The sequence below is a fragment of the Schistocerca gregaria genome, chromosome 6 (genome assembly GCF_023897955.1).
Source record: "Schistocerca gregaria isolate iqSchGreg1 chromosome 6, iqSchGreg1.2, whole genome shotgun sequence".
In the NCBI taxonomy this organism is placed as follows: domain Eukaryota; kingdom Metazoa; phylum Arthropoda; class Insecta; order Orthoptera; family Acrididae; genus Schistocerca; species Schistocerca gregaria.
Genome location: NC_064925.1, coordinates 18,122,297 through 18,141,847, shown reverse-complemented (window position 1 = coordinate 18,141,847; position 19,551 = coordinate 18,122,297). Strand labels below are relative to the sequence as shown.

At 25.8% G+C, this 19,551-nt stretch overlaps 1 long non-coding RNA gene across 1 annotated transcript in view; it reads left to right on the top strand.

The window, feature by feature from the left end:
- Positions 1 to 547: 547 nt before the first annotated feature.
- Positions 548 to 19,551, top strand: part of LOC126278629 (uncharacterized) — an 85,623-nt gene continuing 66,619 nt past the window's right edge. Inside the window, exon 1 of the long non-coding RNA XR_007550737.1 lies at positions 548 to 661. This is a non-coding gene — a long non-coding RNA (uncharacterized LOC126278629). The remainder of the gene's footprint in view (positions 662 to 19,551) is intronic.

Here is a 19,551-nt window from a genome sequence, read left to right as displayed (position 1 = left end):
TACTTAATTTATTTGTTTGTATATCTCCGTTATCAGAGAATCTTTTTAGAGTTATAATTCTCAAGATTTATAATTATAAAATATTTCAGGTCAAGGTGCAGCTTATAGTTAAGAGGAGGTGGGTTACAATAGATTTTTGTTTATAACGAATTTGATAGTGAAATACTGTTAATGAAGGTGGATTTGATAGTTATTTAATTTATTTAATTTAACTGATATTGGCTCTGAGATGTGTACACATCGCCCGTCGCTCTCATTATTGATTAATCTATTTTATTTTAAAGTAGCTTCAATTTAGATGAGATAAGTCGTAACATAGTAGATGTACTGGAAAGTGTATCTAGGAAGAGTTTCAAGATATAACTTATTAGTAAAGTGTTTCATTTACACTGAAAATTTTTCTGTGCAAATCAGGATATCTTGATTATTTATTTTATTATATTTATTTTTTGTTTATTTAATTATTTAATATAAATAATTTTATTGTATTTTTGTCTTAGTATATTTTATAGAATTGATTTTTTAAATTATAGTTTATTGGTGTAATGTAAGTGTTTTATGAAATAATATTTTAAATTTTTTTAAGTAGATTTTATTTATTGTACCTTTTGTATCAGGGTTTATCAAAATTTTAGTATTTATTTTACTTGTCTCGATTTGGGTTGATTTATAAATAATTTATAGTTAATGTATCATAATTATTATTACATTATTTATAGAAATGAGATGTTAATCGTTTCCCAAGATATCTAGTTTCTTAAGAAAAAATTTAATTTTTTAAAGTTATTTGTTTTTATTTAATTTTTTAAGTAAAAATATTAACTTTTTTATTCTTTAAGGGATAAGCTTTGAAGTTAATAACCTATAATTTATTTTATAGAAATGTAATAGTAAGCTTTAAACCAGCTATCTTTAAGATTACGTTTTAGTTCATTATTTTTTATTTTGATTTTATAAATATTTTAGGTTTTTTATTAAGATTATTAATTTAATTTTAAAATTTTTGTAATAATGATAGAATTAGTATATTTATTTGTATGAAATTTTTACCTTGTGAACTTATTATAAGGAACTAGGCAAAATTGATTTCCGCCTGTTTATCAAAAACATGTCCTCTTGTTTATATTTTGAGGTCTGGCCTGCTCACTGAGCGTATTTTTAAAGAGCCGCGGTATTTTGACCGTGCAAAGGTAGCATAATCATTAGTCTCTTAATTAGTGGCTGGAATGAATGGCTTGACGAGAAATCAACTGTCTCTTAATAAATTTTTGAATTTAACTTTTGAGTCAAAAGGCTTAAATTCTTCTTTAGGACGAGAAGACCCTATAGAGCTTGACATTTTACTTTTATATAGTTTTTTGTTTGTCTTTCTATATTTAATGATGATGTTTTGTTGGGGTGACATGAAGAATAGATAAACTCTTCATTATTATATCATTTATTTATGTTTGTTATTTTGATCCATAATTTATGATCATAAGATTAAGTTACCTTAGGGATAACAGCGTAATTGTTTTTGAGAGCTCATATCGACAAAGCAGATTGCGACCTCGATGTTGGATTAAGAAAAATTTTGGGTGCAGGAGCCCAATGATTAGGTCTGTTCGACCTTTAAATTCTTACATGATCTGAGTTCAGACCGGCGTGAGCCAGGTCGGTTTCTATCCTAAGATTGTTAATCCATATTAGTACGAAAGGACCATATGGTTAAAATATTTTTTGTTATATTGATTAATATTAATTTATTTACTATTTTGACAGATTAATGTGTTGAATTTAGAATTCATTTATGTAGATTTTTTCTACAAATAGTATTGATACTTTATGATTTATTTATATTTATTTTGAATTTTCTTTTATTGGTTATTTGTGTTTTAATTAGTGTTGCCTTTTTAACTTTATTAGAGCGTAAGGTTTTAGGTTATATTCAGATTCGAAAGGGTCCAAATAAGGTAGGTTTTGTTGGAATTCCACAGCCATTTAGAGATGCTATTAAGTTAATTTGTAAGCAGCAGCCAATTCCTATTATATCTAATTACCTACTTTATTATTTTTCCCCTGTTTTTAATTTAATGATTTCTTTAGCCGTTTGAGTAATTTTTCCTTATTTAACTTATATGTGTTCTTTTTCTTATGGATTTTTATTTTTTTTATGTTGTACTAGATTAGGTGTTTATACTGTTATAATTGCTGGTTGATCTTCTAATTCAAATTATTCATCATTAGGTTCTCTTCGTTCTGTTGCTCAAACAATTTCTTATGAAGTTAGTTTAGCTTTAATTTTATTGTCTTTAATTATTTTAATTGGTAGTTTTAATCTGTTTGATTTTATAAACTATCAGCTTTATTGTTGATTTATTATTATTTCTTTTCCTTTAGCTTTAGCTTGTTTTGCTTCTTGCTTAGCTGAAACTAATCGTACTCCTTTTGATTTTGCTGAAGGGGAATCTGAGTTAGTTTCAGGATTTAATTTGAGTATGGTGCGGGTGGTTTTACTTTAATTTTTTTAGCTGAATATACTAGAATTGTCTTCATAAGAATGTTATTGGCTTTAATTTTTTTGGGCGGTGATTTTTATTCTTTTATATTTTTTATTAAGCTTGCTATTATATCTTTTGGTTTTATTTGGGTTCGTGGAACATTACCACGGTTCCGTTATGATAAATTAATGTACTTAGCTTGAAAAAGTTTTTACCTTTATCTTTGAATTTTTTTATTTTCTTTGTTGGTTTAAAGATTTTATTTATCTCATTTGTTTAGTGAAATTTTTTGAGAAAAGTTAATAGAAGAGTTAAACTTCTAATTTTATGTTTTCAAAACATATGCTTTTCCTAAGCTAATTAACTTTATTCCTTAATTAATTTATCTCATGCGTTTGCGACATGGACATTAATTAAGAAATATGTGAAGTAAATAATTGTTAAGATTTGACCTGTTATAATATAAGGTTCTTCAACAGGTCGTTTACCAATTCACGTTAGTAAGCATACAACAACTACTATAATTCAGAATAAAATTTGATTAATAGGGTAAAATTGAATGCCTCGGAATGGTGTTTTATTATAAAATGGTAAAATTATTAAGATTCTAATTGATAAAAATAATGCAATAACACCTCCTAACTTATTAGGGATAGATCGTAGAATTGCATATGCAAATAGGAAATATCATTCTGGTTGAATGTGAACTGGTGTTACTAATGGGTTGGCAGGTACAAAGTTATCTGGATCTCCTAATAGGTAAGGATAATTCAACCATTATTTACGTCTCGGCAGATGTGTACTACACTACTGAATGCTATTTCAATATTTGATGTATAATGTATAGCTAAAAATAGTCCAGTTACGATTTGAATTACCAAACATAACCCTAATAGGGATCCAAAATTTCATCAAAATGAAATATTTGTTGGGGCAGGTAAGTCAATTAAAGAGTTATTAATAATTTTAATTAAAGGATGTCTTAATCGTAAGGGTTTATTCATTAGTAATTATCTTATTTTACGAATAGGTCCCTGATTAATATTGGTGATTTTAACAACTGCTAGTAGTGCTAAAAATAAATAAATTATTATTATTATTGTAATAATGAATGTTGTTCTATTATATAATTTTTCTAAAGATATTGTTATTTCTTGATAATTGATTGAATTATCAATATTTATAGTTTCGGTGTTTTTGAAAAAGTCTATAAATATAGATATATCTAGAATAATTAATATTAATATGATAAATACTCACATTATTAATGTAATAATTATAGTGATTGATTTAGGCTGAAATATTTCGTTTGATGCAATTCTTGTAATGTAAATAAATAATACTAGTATACCACCAAGAAATGTTAAAAATAAAATATATGATAATCAATATCTTTCTATTATTGTTCCTGTTATTAATCCAACTAGGAAGGTTTGAAGGATAATAAAAAGCATTATTGATATTGGGTGTCTTAATTTAATAAAATTAATATTTATTACATTTGATAATGATATAATTATTATTTTGATCATTTCAGGGGTTAGTTTATTTAAAATACCGGTTTTGGGGACCGATGATGGAAGCTTTTCCACCTCTGAAGTTTTAAAAGTGGGGGCTGGACTTATTTCCGGTTTACAAGACCGGCGTTTTTTTTAAACTATTAAAACTAATGTTTATATTCTCTATTTTTACTTCTTTATTGATTTATTTTGCTGGTGTTTATGTTTTTTCTTCTAAACGTAAACATTTATTAATGGTTCTTTTGAGATTAGAATATATTGTTCTTTCTTTATTTATGTTAGTTATTGTTTTTCTTATTGAGTTTGATTATGATTATTTTTTTCCTGTTATTTTTTTAGTTTTTTCTGTTTGTGAGGGTGCTTTAGGTCTTTCTATTTTAGTTTCAATAATTCGTTCTCATGGTAATGATTTTTTTAATTCTTTTGGTTTATCTTTATGTTAAAGTATTTATTTATAACTATTTTTTTGATCCCTCTTTGTTTATTAAATAATTGTTGATGGTTGGTTCATTCTTTAATGTTTCTGTCGGGTTTTGTTTTTATAATTTGTGTTTATTCATATGCTGATTTGAATATAATTAGATATTATTTTGGTATTGATTATTTTTCTTTTAGTTTAATTTTACTTAGTTTTTGGATTTGTTCTTTAATAATCACTGCTAGAGGTTCAGTTTATTTAAGTTCATATCATTCTAATTTTTTTGTTTTTATGGTTTTGATTTTAATAATTATGCTTTATTGTTCATTTGCTAGATTAAGTCTTCTTTCTTTTTATATTTTTTTTGAGGCTAGATTAGTTCCTACTTTACTTTTAATTTTGGGTTGGGGTTATCAACCTGAGCGTTTGCAGGCTGGTGTTTATTTAATTTTTTATACTTTGGTTGCTAGATTACCTTTATTATTAGTTTTATTTAAGGTTTATGATTTTTCTAATACTTTATATTTTCCTTTATTGGTTGATTTTGGTTCTTATTATTTCATGTTTTATGTATTTATAATTTTGGCTTTTTTAGTTGAGATACCTATGTTTTTGGTTCATTTATGACTTCCTAAGGCTCATGTAGAGGCCCCTATTTCAGGTAGAATAATTCTTGCTGGTGTTTTATTAAAGTTAGGTGGTTATGGTATTTTTCGTGTTATAAAGGTTATTTCTTATTTGGGTTTAAAGTTTAATTATTTTTGATTGTCTTTAGGTTTATCTGGGGGTGTTATTGTAAGATTTATTTGTTTTCGTCAGGTTGATTTAAAGTCTTTAATTGCATATTCTTCTGTTGCTCATATAAGAATGGTTATTGGTGGATTGATGACTATGAATTGATGAGGTTGTGTAGGTTCTCTTTCTCTAATGGTTGGTCATGGTTTATGTTCTTCTGGTTTATTTTGTTTATCTAATATTATTTATGAACGTTTAGGTAGACGAAGATTATTAATTAACAAGGGTATAATTAATTTGATGCCAAGAATGGCTTTATGATGATTTCTTTTAAGATCATCAAATATGGCTGCTCCTCCTTCTTTAAATTTGGTAGGTGAAATTAGATTATTAAATAGAATTATATCTTGATCTTCTTTTAGATTCTTTGCTTTGATTTTTTTATCTTTTTTTAGAGCTGTTTATACTTTGTATATATATTCTTATTCTCAGCATGGGAATTATTATTCTGGTGTTTATACTTGTTCTCTTGGTTATTTTCGTGAATATCATCTTTTACTTTTACATTGATTGCCTTTAAATATTCTCTGTTTAAAGGGTGAATATTTCTTTGTTTAGTTTGCTTAAGTATTTTAATTAAAAATATTGTTTTGTGGAATCAATGATATGAAGTTTTTCATCTTAGGCCGTGAATTTATTTTCTATTTGTTCTTTGAGTTTTTTTTCTTTGTTTATTTCGAGAACTATAATTTTTATTTTAGGTATTTATTATTTAATAATTGATTATAGAGTTTTTGTTGAGTGAGAGCTTTTCAATTTAAATGGTTCTATAGTTGTTATAACTTTAATTTTGGATTGAATATCTCTTATTTTTATATCTTTTGTTATATATATTTCTTCTTTGGTTATTTATTATAGAGAGGATTATATATCTGGTGAAAAGAATATAAATCGTTTTATTATTATTGTTTTAATATTTATTCTTTCTATAGGTTTTTTAATTATTAGTCCTAATTTAATTAGAATTTTATTAGGTTGAGATGGTTTAGGTTTAGTTTCTTATTGTTTAGTTATTTATTATCAAAATGTAAAATCTTATAGTGCTGGTATATTAACTGCACTTTCTAATCGTATTGGTGATGTTGCTATTTTAATTTCTATTGCATGAATGTTAAATTTTGGTGGTTGAAATTATATTTATTATTATGATTTTATTTCTAATTCTTTTGAAATAAAGCTCATTACTATATTAATTGTTTTAGCAGCTATAACTAAGAGAGCTCAGATTCCTTTCTCTTCATGACTTCCTGCTGCTATAGCAGCTCCTACTCCTGTTACTGCTTTAGTTCATTCTTCTACTCTTGTTACTACTGGTGTTTATTTATTAATTCGTTTTAGACCAATATTGGATACTTATAATTGTGGTTGATTTTTACTTTTAATTGGTTGTATAACTATATTTATGGCTGGATTGGGCGCTAATTTTGAGTTTGATTTAAAGAAGATTATTGCTCTTTCTACTTTAAGACAACTTGGTTTAATAATAAGAATTTTGGCTATAGGTTATCCAAAGCTTGCATTTTTTCATTTATTGGCTCATGCTTTATTTAAGGCATTATTATTTATATGTGCAGGTTCAATAATTCATAATTGAAGGATTCTCAGGATATTCGTTTTATAGGATCAATTGTTAATTTCATACCTTTAACTTCAGTTTGTTTTAATGTTTCTAGTTTATCTTTGTGTGGAATACCTTTTTTAGCGGGATTTTATTCAAAGGATTTAATTCTTGAGATGGTTTGTTTAAGATGAATTAATTGTTTAATTTTTTTCTTTATTTTTTTCTACTGGTTTAACTGCTTCTTATTCTTTTCGTTTGTTTTATTATTCAATATCTGGTGATAATAATTTTTATTCTAGATTTTCTTTTGATGATAAGGGTTATTATATTACATTTGGAATAATTGGTCTATTGTTTGTTGCTGTTTTTGGTGGTAGTCTTTTATCTTGATTAATTTTTCCTATTCCTCATGTGATTGCTTTACCTTATTATTTAAAGTTTTTAACTATTACAGTTGTTATTTTAGGTGCTTATTTAGGTTATCTTATTTCTAATTTTGATTTTTCTCATAATTTATTTTTTTAAGTATACTTTCTTTTGTTAGATTTGCTGGTTCTATATGATTTATACCTTTTCTTTCAACTAAGTTTATTAGATATATTCCTTTAAAAATAGGTTATTATTCATCTAAGTCATTTGATTATGGTTGAGGTGAATTACTTGGTGGTCAAGGTTTATATAGATTATTTATTTATTTAATTGGTTATATTCAAGGTTGATATGATTCTAATTTCAAGATTTATCTTTTAACTTTTATTTTTTGAATATTTATTTTGGTAATATTGTTTTTCGTTTACTTAAATAGCTTATAATTAGAGCGTGACACTGAAGATGTTAAGGAAGTATTTTTACTTTTAAGTATTTATAAATATAGATATATTATTTTTACAGTGAAAATGTAATGTTTTATTTAAACTATATAAATTTTAGAAATGTTAACGGAGTTTAACCGCTAATATAAAAAGTTAGCAGCTTTCATATTGGCTTTACATTTCCTTAATTGGAACTATTATAGTTCAATTATATTATTAACAGTAATACGCCTCTTTTTGGCTTCAATTAATAAGAAAAGGGTAGTACATACCAATCTTCCAGGTCGAAACTGACTGCAATATTTCGCTTCTTATTCTATTTAAGGTTGATTGATAATATCAATACTTTTTGAATGCAACCCAAATGTTATATTTAACTACAACCCTTTATTCTGCTCATTGTAATGCTCCTTGGTTTCATTCATGGTATAGTCCTCCTAATAGAACTAGAATAAAAAATATTGTTGATACTGTTCAGATTATAATGTCTGAAGTTTTAAAAATAATTACAATTGGTAGAATTAGTGCAATTTCTACATCAAAAATTAAAAAGATTACTGCGATTAGGAAGAATCGTATTGAGAATGGTATTCGTGCTGATCTTTTTGGATCAAACCCACATTCAAATGGTGATCTTTTTTCTCGATAATTAATTAATTTTTTTGATAGTGTTGTTGCCAGGATTATAACAATTATTGGAATAATAAATCTAATGAAAACTCTTGTTGATAGAATTAGAATTGTTTTTCTTGATTTATATCAAGCTTTCTGATTGGAAGTCAAATGTACTATTTATACTAGAAAAACAATTATCTACCTCATCAATAAATAGAGATATATAAGAATAATCATACTACGTCTACGAAGTGTCAGTATCATGCTGCTGCTTCAAATCCAAAGTGATGTCTTGGTGAAAATTGATTTATTGAGTGTCGAAGTAGACATGTTGATAGAAAGATTGTTCCAATAATTACGTGTAAACCATGGAATCCTGTTGCAACAAAGAATGTTGATCCATAAACTGCATCTGCAATGGTAAAAGGTGCTTCTCAATATTCATATGCTTGAAGTATTGTAAAGTATAGTCCTAATAACACTGTGAAGAATAATCCTTGTAGTGCTTGAGTATGATTAGATTCCATTAAACTATGATGTGCTCATGTTACTGTTACTCCTGATGCTAAAAGAATAGCTGTATTAAGTAATGGAATTTGTATAGGGTTAAAGGGTTGAATTCCTATTGGAGGTCATAGTATTCCTAGTTCAATTGTTGGTGCTAATCTTCTTCTAAAGAATGCTCAAAAAAAAGGAACGAAAAATAATACCTCTGATGCAATAAATAAAATTATTCCTCATCGTAATCCAATTGATACAAATCCTGTATGTAATCCTTGATATGTTCCTTCTCGTACTACATCTCGTCATCATTGAATTATAGTTAGAAGGGTAATTCCAAATCCAATTATGAATAAGTTAATATTAAATAGGTGGAATCATTTTGCTAGTCCTGATACTAGGACTATTGCTCCAATTGCTCCTGTTAATGGTCAAGGTCTATAGTCTACTAAGTGGAATGGGTGGTTTGAGTGAGTTGTTAACATAGGTTTAATATACTTCTCTAGAATATAGAGTTCTTAGAATTGAGAAAACATAGGCTTGAATTATTGCTACTGCTGATTCTAGAATTAATAGAAGTATTTGTCCAATAATTAGTAATGAGATTAAGTTTATTGCTATAGATGGTCCTGTGTTTCCTAATAAGGTTAATAATAAGTGTCCTGCAATTATATTTGCTGCCAACCGTACTGCTAATGTACCTGGTCGAATAACATTACTAATTGTTTCAATTAGTACTATAAATGATATTAATGCAGGCGGTGTACCTTGTGGTACAAGGTGTGTAAATATATGATTAGTATGGTTAATTCATCCAAATAATATAAATCTTAGCCATATAGGTAGGGCAATTGCAAATGTTAATGCTAAATGTCTTGTTCTAGTAAAAATATAAGGGAATAATCCTATGAAATTGTTAAATAATATTATAATAAAAATTGAGATGAAAATGAATGTTGTTCCATTAAATGATTTTGGTCCAAGAAGTGTTTTAAATTCATTATGTAAGGTTAAATTTAGTTTATTTCAGATAATGTTAATTCGTGATGGTGTAAGTCAAAATAGTGATGGGATTAATAATAGTCCTAGAAATGTTCTAGTTCAATTTAATGATAAATTAAAGATGTTAGTTGATGGGTCAAATGTTGAGAATAGATTTGTTATCATTTTCAATTTCAGTTTTTTATTTCAATTGTTCCTTTTTCTGCTCTTTTAATAAGGTTAGGTTTAAATGAGAAGAAGTTTATTTGATTAAACAAGATTAATGTAGCTGAAAATATAATGAATAGTGAGAATCATATAAGAGGGGATATTTGAGGGATTTGGATATAATTTCCCCATCAGAAGTAGTCGTTAATTTACTATTATTTGGTTTAAGAGACCATTACTTACTTTCAGTCATCTGATGAATTTCAAGGTGTACTAATTTTTTTTAGTTACTTTAGATTGACACTCTAATGTTATTTATTTTAACTAACTCCTTAAATTATCTTAGATAATCACTTAATAAATAAATTTACTGAAGTTCTTTCAATTACAATTGGTATAAATCTGTGGTTTGCTCCACAGATTTCTGAGCATTGTCCAAAGAATAATCCAGGTCGATTTATTGTGAATGTTCCTTGATTTAACCGACCTGGCGTTGCATCAATTTTAACCCCTAATGCAGGAACTGCTCATGAGTGTAGAACATCTGATGCTCTTGTTAATACTCGTACTTCTGTATTTATTGGTAGGATTGTTCGGTTATCTACATCTAGTAGTCGGAATCCATCATTTTCTAGGTCTTGTTCTGGTGTTATATAAGTGTCAAATTCTACGTCTAAAGTCCTTAGTATAATGAAATTAAGGTTGATGTTGAAATCAATCCTATTGTTGAAATTATTACTGTTATAGGAAGAATGATTCTTGATTTTTGGGACTTTATCTTTATAGATCACGAATTTTCTGTGTATGATATAATTAGAGCTGAGAATGTAATACGTATATAGTAGTAGAGTGTAATTATAGTTAATACAACTATAATAGTTATAATAGTTGTTATATTGTTTTCTATTAATGATTGTATTACAATTCATTTTGGTAAGAATCCAAGGAATGGTGGTAGTCCACCTAAAGATAATAAAGATAAGAATATTATGAATTTAATTTCGGTTTTTATATTTCTGGCTGAATAAATTTGATTTATGAAAAATAAATTTATTTCCTTAAATAATAAAACTATAATTAATCTTAATAGTGAGTAAATAATGAAGTATAGTTCTCAGATGTTTTCTCTGACTGTTAATGATCTAATTATTCAACCTAGATGTCTGATTGATGAATATGCTAAAAGTTGTCGTAAGGATGTTTGATTTAAACCTCCTATTGCCCCAATAATAATTCTTAAGATAATAATTGTTCAAATAAAAGTTCTTAATTGAATACAATAAGATAAGACCATTATTGGGGCGATTTTTTGTCATGTTATTAATGTTAAACAATTATTTCATCTTGATGCTCCTATAACTTCTGGAAATCAGAAATGGAAAGGTGCAGCTCCAATCTTTAATAATAGTCTAGATCTAATTATTATTGATGGGATAAATTCTGTTTCCCATCCCATGGGATGTTTTATTTGAATCAGCAAAATTGAAAGTAATAATATTGTCGATGCTATTGCTTGGACAATAAAATATTTAATTGATGATTCATTTATTATTATATTTTTATTTCTTGTTAGGAGCAGAATAAATGAATGTAAGTTGAACCCAAGTCCTATTCAAACCCCAAATCAGGAATTTGATGAAATGGACAGGATCGTTCCTATCATTAATGTTGATAGGAAGAGAAGTTTTGTAGAGTTGTTGGTCATTAAAAAGGAGAGGATTGATACCTCTATAAATGGGGAATGAACCCATTAGCTTGTTTAGCTTACCTTTTTACATTAAGGTGTATGATGCACGTTAGTTTTTGATACTAAAGGAGGTAGTTTAATTCTATCTTATGTAATTTTAATGAAGGTAATTTTATTTACTTTATTTACCCTATCAAGGTAACCCTTTAATCAGGCACTTCATTTATTTAATATATAAATCGAAATTTTTTTTTTGAAATTCTTTTATGTATTATTTTGTTTAATTAGGATTAATTTATCCTGCTCATTTTATTTATATATATATATATATATATATAATAAATAATTTATATTAATATATTACATTTAATTGAAATTAAAGTATTATAAGTTCATCTTACCATTATCAATTGATTATTTTAATGCAATTATTTACCTAGGATTATAGCTACTTATGTTTTTAGCTTAAAATAGGTTATTATAATATAATATATATAATAATATGTAATTTAATATTTAATATTATTATAATTGGATATAATAAATAAAATTATTAATTTAAATATAAAATATTATAATTAATATATATAATTATATTAATTATAATAATATAATTATGTAAATTATCTATAATTAGATTATTTAACTAATATATATGAAAGTTAACTTTATATAAAAAAAGAATTCATATTAATAACATATTATATTAAATTACATAATTGTATAAAATATATTTATTATATTATTTAATCTTTATTTATTTATTAGTGAAAAGAAAGATTAAATAAGAAAGAATATAATACATTTATTGCTATACATGTTCCATATTAATCTTTAATTATATATAATAGAGAAGTTGTTGTGGTCATACATAGGGGCGTTTCTTTATTTTTTGTTAATGTTTGTGGTTTTTTTCTTTTTTTTTCTTTAAATATTTGAATCTTTTATTTTTTCCTGAATTAATAGATTTAAAATTTTCTTATTTTTTATTTTTAAAAGTTTTATTCTTGCTTTTTCTTTGTATTATATGTAAGTTTTGTTAGACTAAATGTTCTTTTTGCAGTAATTTGATTTAATTATCAAGTGATTTTGGATTTAGCAATTGATTTAGTATCGGCATAATTCGTGCCAGCAGCCGCGGTTATACGATTGATACAAGTGAATATTATTGGTTAAAACAGTTGTTTATATTATTAGGGTTGAAATATAAATTTGTAAGGTGAAATGTTAAAATTTATTTGTGGCCCTTTTTATGCATCTGCGAAATTTAAATAATAAACTAGGATTAGATACCCTATTATTTTAAATGTTAATTATATTTACCAGGGTACTATTAGTTAAGGTCTTTAAACCCAAAGAATTTGGCGGTATCTCATTCCATTCAGAGGAACCTACCCCATGATTGATAATACACGATTTATTCTACTTAATTTATTTGTTTGTATATCTCCGTTATCAGAGAATCTTTTTAGAGTTATAATTCTCAAGATTTATAATTATAAAATATTTCAGGTCAAGGTGCAGCTTATAGTTAAGAGGATAGTGAAATACTGTTAATGAAGGTGGATTTGATAGTAATTTAATTTATTTAATTTAACTGATATTGGCTCTGAGATGTGTACACATCGCCCGTCACTCTCATTATTGATTATTCTATTTTATTTTAAAGTAGCTTCAATTTAGATGAGATAAGTCGTAACATAGTAGATGTACTGGAAAGTGTATCTAGGAAGAGTTTCAAGATATAACTTATTAGTAAAGTGTTTCATTTCCACTGAAAATTTTTCTGTGCAAATCAGGATATCTTGATTATTTATTTTATTATATTTATTTTTTGTTTATTTAATTATTTAATATAAATAATTTTATTGTATTTTTGTCTTAGTATATTTTTTAGAATTGATTTTTTAAATTATAGTTTATTGGTAATGTGAGTGTTTTATGAAATATTATTTTAAATTTTTTTAAGTAGATTTTATTTATTGTACCTTTTGTATCAGGGTTTATCAAAATTTTAGTATTTATTTTACTTGTCTCGATTTGGGTTGATTTATAAATAATTTATAGTTAATGTATCATAATTATTATTAAATTATTTATAGAAATGAGATGTTAATCGTTTCCCAAGATATCTAGTTTCTTAAGAAAAAATTTAATTTTTTAAAGTTATTTGTTTTTTTTTAATTTTTTAAGTAAAAATATTAACTTATTTATTCTTTAAGGGATAAGCTTTGAAATTAATAACCTATAATTTATTTTATAGAAATATAATAGTAAGCTTTAAACCAGCTATCTTTAACATTATGTTTTAGTTCATTATTTTTTATTTTGATTTTATAAATATTTTAGGTTTTTTATTAAGATTATTAATTTAATTTTAAAATTTTTGTAATAATGATAGAATTAGTATATTTATTTGTATGAAATTTTTACCTTGTGAACTTATTATAAGGAACTAGGCAAAATTGATTTCCGCCTGTTTATCAAAAACATGTCCTCTTGTTTATATTTTGAGGTCTGGCCTGCTCACTGAGCGTATTTTTAAAGAGCCGCGGTATTTTGACCGTGCAAAGGTAGCATAATCATTAGTCTCTTAATTAGTGGCTGGAATGAATGGCTTGACGAGAAATCAACTGTCTCTTAATAAATTTTTGAATTTAACTTTTGAGTCAAAAGGCTTAAATTCTTCTTTAGGACGAGAACACCCTATAGAGCTTGACATTTTACTTTTATATAGTTTTTTGTTTGTCTTTCTATATTTAATGATGATGTTTTGTTGGGGTGACATGAAGAATAGATAATCTCTTCATTATTATATCATTTATTTATGTTTGTTATTTTGATCCATAATTTATGATCATAAGATTAAGTTACCTTAGGGATAACAGCGTAATTGTTTTTGAGAGCTCATATCGACAAAGCAGATTGCGACCTCGATGTTGGATTAAGAAAAATTTTGGGTGCAGGAGCCCAATGATTAGGTCTGTTCGACCTTTAAATTCTTACATGATCTGAGTTCAGACCGGCGTGAGCCAGGTCGGTTTCTATCCTAAGATTGTTACTCCATATTAGTACGAAAGGACCATATGGTTAAAATATTTTTTGTTATATTGATTAATATTAATTTATTTACTATTTTGACAGATTAATGTGTTGAATTTAGAATACATTTATGTAGATTTTTTCTACAAATAGTATTGATACTTTATGATTTATTTATATTTATTTTGAATTTTCTTTTATTGGTTATTTGAGTTTTAATTAGTGTTGCCTTTTTAACTTTATTAGAGCGTAAGGTTTTAGGTTATATTCAGATTCGAAAGGGTCCAAATAAGGTAGGTTTTGTTGGAATTCCTCAGCCATTTAGAGATGCTATTAAGTTAATTTGTAAGGAGCAGCCAATTCCTATTATATCTAATTACCTACTTTATTATTTTTCCCCTGTTTTTAATTTAATGATTTCTTTAGCCGTTTGAGTAATTTTTCCTTATTTAACTTATATGTGTTCTTTTTCTTATGGATTTTTATTTTTTTTATGTTGTACTAGATTAGGTGTTTATACTGTTATAATTGCTGGTTGATCTTCTAATTCAAATTATTCATTATTAGGTTCTCTTCGTTCTGTTGCTCAAACAATTTCTTATGAAGTTAGTTTAGCTTCAATTTTATTGTCTTTAATTATTTTAATTGGTAGTTTTAATATGTTTGATTTTATAAACTATCAGCTTTATTGTTGATTTATTATTATTTCTTTTCCTTTAGCTTTAGCTTGTTTTGCTTCTTGCTTAGCTGAAACTAATCGTACTCCTTTTGATTTTGCTGAAGGGGAATCTGAGTTAGTTTCAGGATTTAATTTGAGTATGGTGCGGGTGGTTTTACTTTAATTTTTTTAGCTGAATATACTAGAATTGTCTTCATAAGAATGTTATTTGCTTTAATTTTTTTGTGTGGTGATTTTTATTCTTTTATATTTTTTATTAAGCTTGCTATTATATCTTTTGGTTTTATTTGGGTTCGTGGAACATTACCACGGTTCCGTTATGATAAATTAATGTACTTAGCTTGAAAAAGTTTTTACCTTTATCTTTGAATTTTTTTATTTTCTTTGTTGGTTTAAAGATTTTATTTATCTCATTTGTTTAGTGAAATTTTTTGAGAAAAGTTAATAGAAGAGTTAAACTTCTAATTTTATGTTTTCAAAACATATGCTTTTCCTAAGCTAATTAACTTTATTCCTTAATTAATTTATCTCATGCGTTTGCGACATGGACATTAATTAAGAAATATGTGAAGTAAATAATTGTTAAGATTTGACCTGTTATAATATAAGGTTCTTCAACAGGTCGTTTACCAATTCACGTTAGTAAGCATACAACAACTACTATAATTCAGAATAAAATTTGATTAATAGGGTAAAATTGAATGCCTCGGAATGGTGTTTTATTATAAAATGGTAAAATTATTAAGATTCTAATTGATAAAAATAATGCAATAACACCTCCTAACTTATTAGGGATAGATCGTTGAATTGCATATGCAAATAGGAAATATCATTCTGGTTGAATGTGAACTGGTGTTACTAATGGGTTGGCAGGTACAAAGTTATCTGGATCTCCTAATAGGTAAGGATTAATTAAACATAGTATAATTAATAATGATGTTATTATTACAAATGTAATAGAATCCTTAAAGGTAAAGTATGGATGGAATGGAATTTTTTCAATATCTCCATTTAGTCCAAGAGGATTATTAGATCCTGTTTGGTGAAGAAAAAATAAATGAATTGCTGCTATAGCAGCAATAATAAATGGTAATACAAAATGGAATGTGAAGAATCGATTTAATGTTGCATTATCAACAGCGAATCCTCCTCATACTCATTGGACTAAATCTGTTCCTAAGTATGGGATTGCTGATAATAAATTAGTAATTACTGTTGCACCTCAAAAAGATATTTGGCCTCAGGGTAAGACATATCCTATAAATGCAGTTGCTATAACTAAAAATAAAATCACTGTACCAATTATTCAGGTATGTATATATATATATAAGATCCATAGTAAATTCCCCGTCCTACATGTAAGTAAATACAAATAAAAAATATAGATGCTCTATTTGCGTGTAAGGTTCGGATAATTCAACCATTATTTACGTCTCGGCAGATGTGTACTACACTACTGAATGCTATTTCAATATTTGATGTATAATGTATAGCTAAAAATAGTCCAGTTACGATTTGAATTACCAAACATAACCCTAATAGGGATCCAAAATTTCATCAAAATGAAATATTTGTTGGGGCAGGTAAGTCAATTAAAGAGTTATTAATAATTTTAATTAAAGGATGTCTTAATCGTAAGGGTTTATTCATTAGTAATTATCTTATTTTACGAATAGGTCCCTGATTAATATTGGTGATTTTAACAACTGCTAGTAGTGCTAAAAATAAATGAATTATTATTATTATTGTAATAATGAATGTTGGTCTATTATATAATTTTTCTAAAGATATTGTTATTTCTTGATAATTGATTGAATTATCAATATTTATAGTTTCGGTGTTTTTGAAAAAGTCTATAAATATAGATATATCTAGAATAATTAATATTAATATGATAAATACTCACATTATTAATGTAATAATTATAGTGATTGATTTAGGCTGAAATATTTCGTTTGATGCAATTCTTGTAATGTAAATAAATAATACTAGTATACCACCAAGAAATGTTAAAAATAAAATATATGATAATCAATATCTTTCTATTATTGTTCCTGTTATTAATCCAACTAGGAAGGTTTGAAGGATAATAAAAAGCATTATTGATATTGGGTGTCTTAATTTAATAAAATTAATATTTATTACATTTGATAATGATATAATTATTATTTTGATCATTTCAGGGGTTAGTTTATCTAAAATACCGGTTTTGGGGACCGATGATGGAAGCTTTTCCACCTCTGAAGTTTTAAAAGTGGGGGCTGGACTTATTTCCGGTTTACAAGACCGGCGTTTTTTTTAAACTATTAAAACTAATGTTTATATTCTCTATTTTTACTTCTTTATTGATTTATTTTGCTGGTGTTTATGTTTTTTCTTCTAAACGTAAACATTTATTAATGGTTCTTTTGAGATTAGAATATATTGTTCTTTCTTTATTTATGTTAGTTATTGTTTTTCTTATTGAGTTTGATTATGATTATTTGTTTCCTGTTTTTTTTTAGTTTTTTCTGTTTGTGAGGGTGCTTTAGGTCTTTCTATTTTAGTTTCAATAATTCGTTCTCATGGTAATGATTTTTTTAATTCTTTTGGTTTATCTTTATGTTAAAGTATTTATTTATAACTATTTTTTTGATCCCTCTTTGTTTATTAAATAATTGTTGATGGTTGGTTCATTCTTTAATGTTTCTGTCGGGTTTTGTTTTTATAATTTGTGTTTATTCATATGCTGATTTGAATATAATTAGATATTATTTTGGTATTGATTATTTTTCTTTTAGTTTAATTTTACTTAGTTTTTGGATTTGTTCTTTAATAATCACTGCTAGAGGTTCAGTTTATTTAAGTTCATATCATTCTAATTTTTTTGTTTTTATGGTTTTGATTTTAATAATTATGCTTTATTGTTCATTTGCTAGATTAAGTCTTCTTTCTTTTTATATTTTTTTTGAGGCTAGATTAGTTCCTACTTTACTTTTAATTTTGGGTTGGGGTTATCAACCTGAGCGTTTGCAGGCTGGTGTTTATTTAATTTTTTATACTTTGGTTGCTAGATTACCTTTATTATTAGTTTTATTTAAGGTTTATGATTTTTCTAATACTTTATATTTTCCTTTATTGGTTGATTTTGGTTCTTATTATTTTATGTTTTATGTATTTATAATTTTGGCTTTTTTAGTTGAGATACCTATGTTTTTGGTTCATTTATGACTTCCTAAGGCTCATGTAGAGGCCCCTATTTCAGGTAGAATAATTCTTGCTGGTGTTTTATTAAAGTTAGGTGGTTATGGTATTTTTCGTGTTATAAAGGTTATTTCTTATTTGGGTTTAAAGTTTAATTATTTTTGATTGTCTTTAGGTTTATCTGGGGGTTTTATTGTAAGATTTATTTGTTTTCGTCAGGTTGATTTAAAGGCTTTAATTGCATATTCTTCTGTTGCTCATATAAGAATGGTTATTGGTGGATTGATGACTATGAATTGATGAGGTTGTGTAGGTTCTCTTTCTCTAATGGTTGGTCATGGTTTATGTTCTTCTGGTTTATTTTGTTTATCTAATATTATTTATGAACGTTTAGGTAGACGAAGATTATTAATTAACAAGGGTATAATTAATTTGATGCCAAGAATGGCTTTATGATGATTTCTTTTAAGATCATCAAATATGGCTGCTCCTCCTTCTTTAAATTTGGTAGGTGAAATTAGATTATTAAATAGAATTATATCTTGATCTTCTTTTAGATTCTTTGCTTTGATTTTTTTATCTTTTTTTAGAGCTGTTTATACTTTGTATATATATTCTTATTCTCAGCATGGGAATTATTATTCTGGTGTTTATACTTGTTCTCTTGGTTATTTTCGTGAATATCATCTTTTACTTTTACAATGATTGCCTTTAAATATTCTCTGTTTAAAGGATGAATATTTCTTTGTTTAGTTTGCTTAAGTATTTTAATTAAAAATATTGTGGAATCAATGATATGAAGTTTTTCATCTTAGGCCGTGAATTTATTTTCTATTTGTTCTTTGAGTTTTTTTTCTTTGTTTATTTCGAGAACTATAATTTTTATTTTAGGTATTTATTATTTAATAATTGATTATAGAGTTTTTGTTGAGTGAGAGCTTTTCAATTTAAATGGTTCTATAGTTGTTATAACTTTAATTTTGGATTGAATATCTCTTATTTTTATATCTTTTGTTATATATATTTCTTCTTTGGTTATTTATTATAGAGAGGATTATATATCTGGTGAAAAGAATATAAATCGTTTTATTATTATTGTTTTAATATTT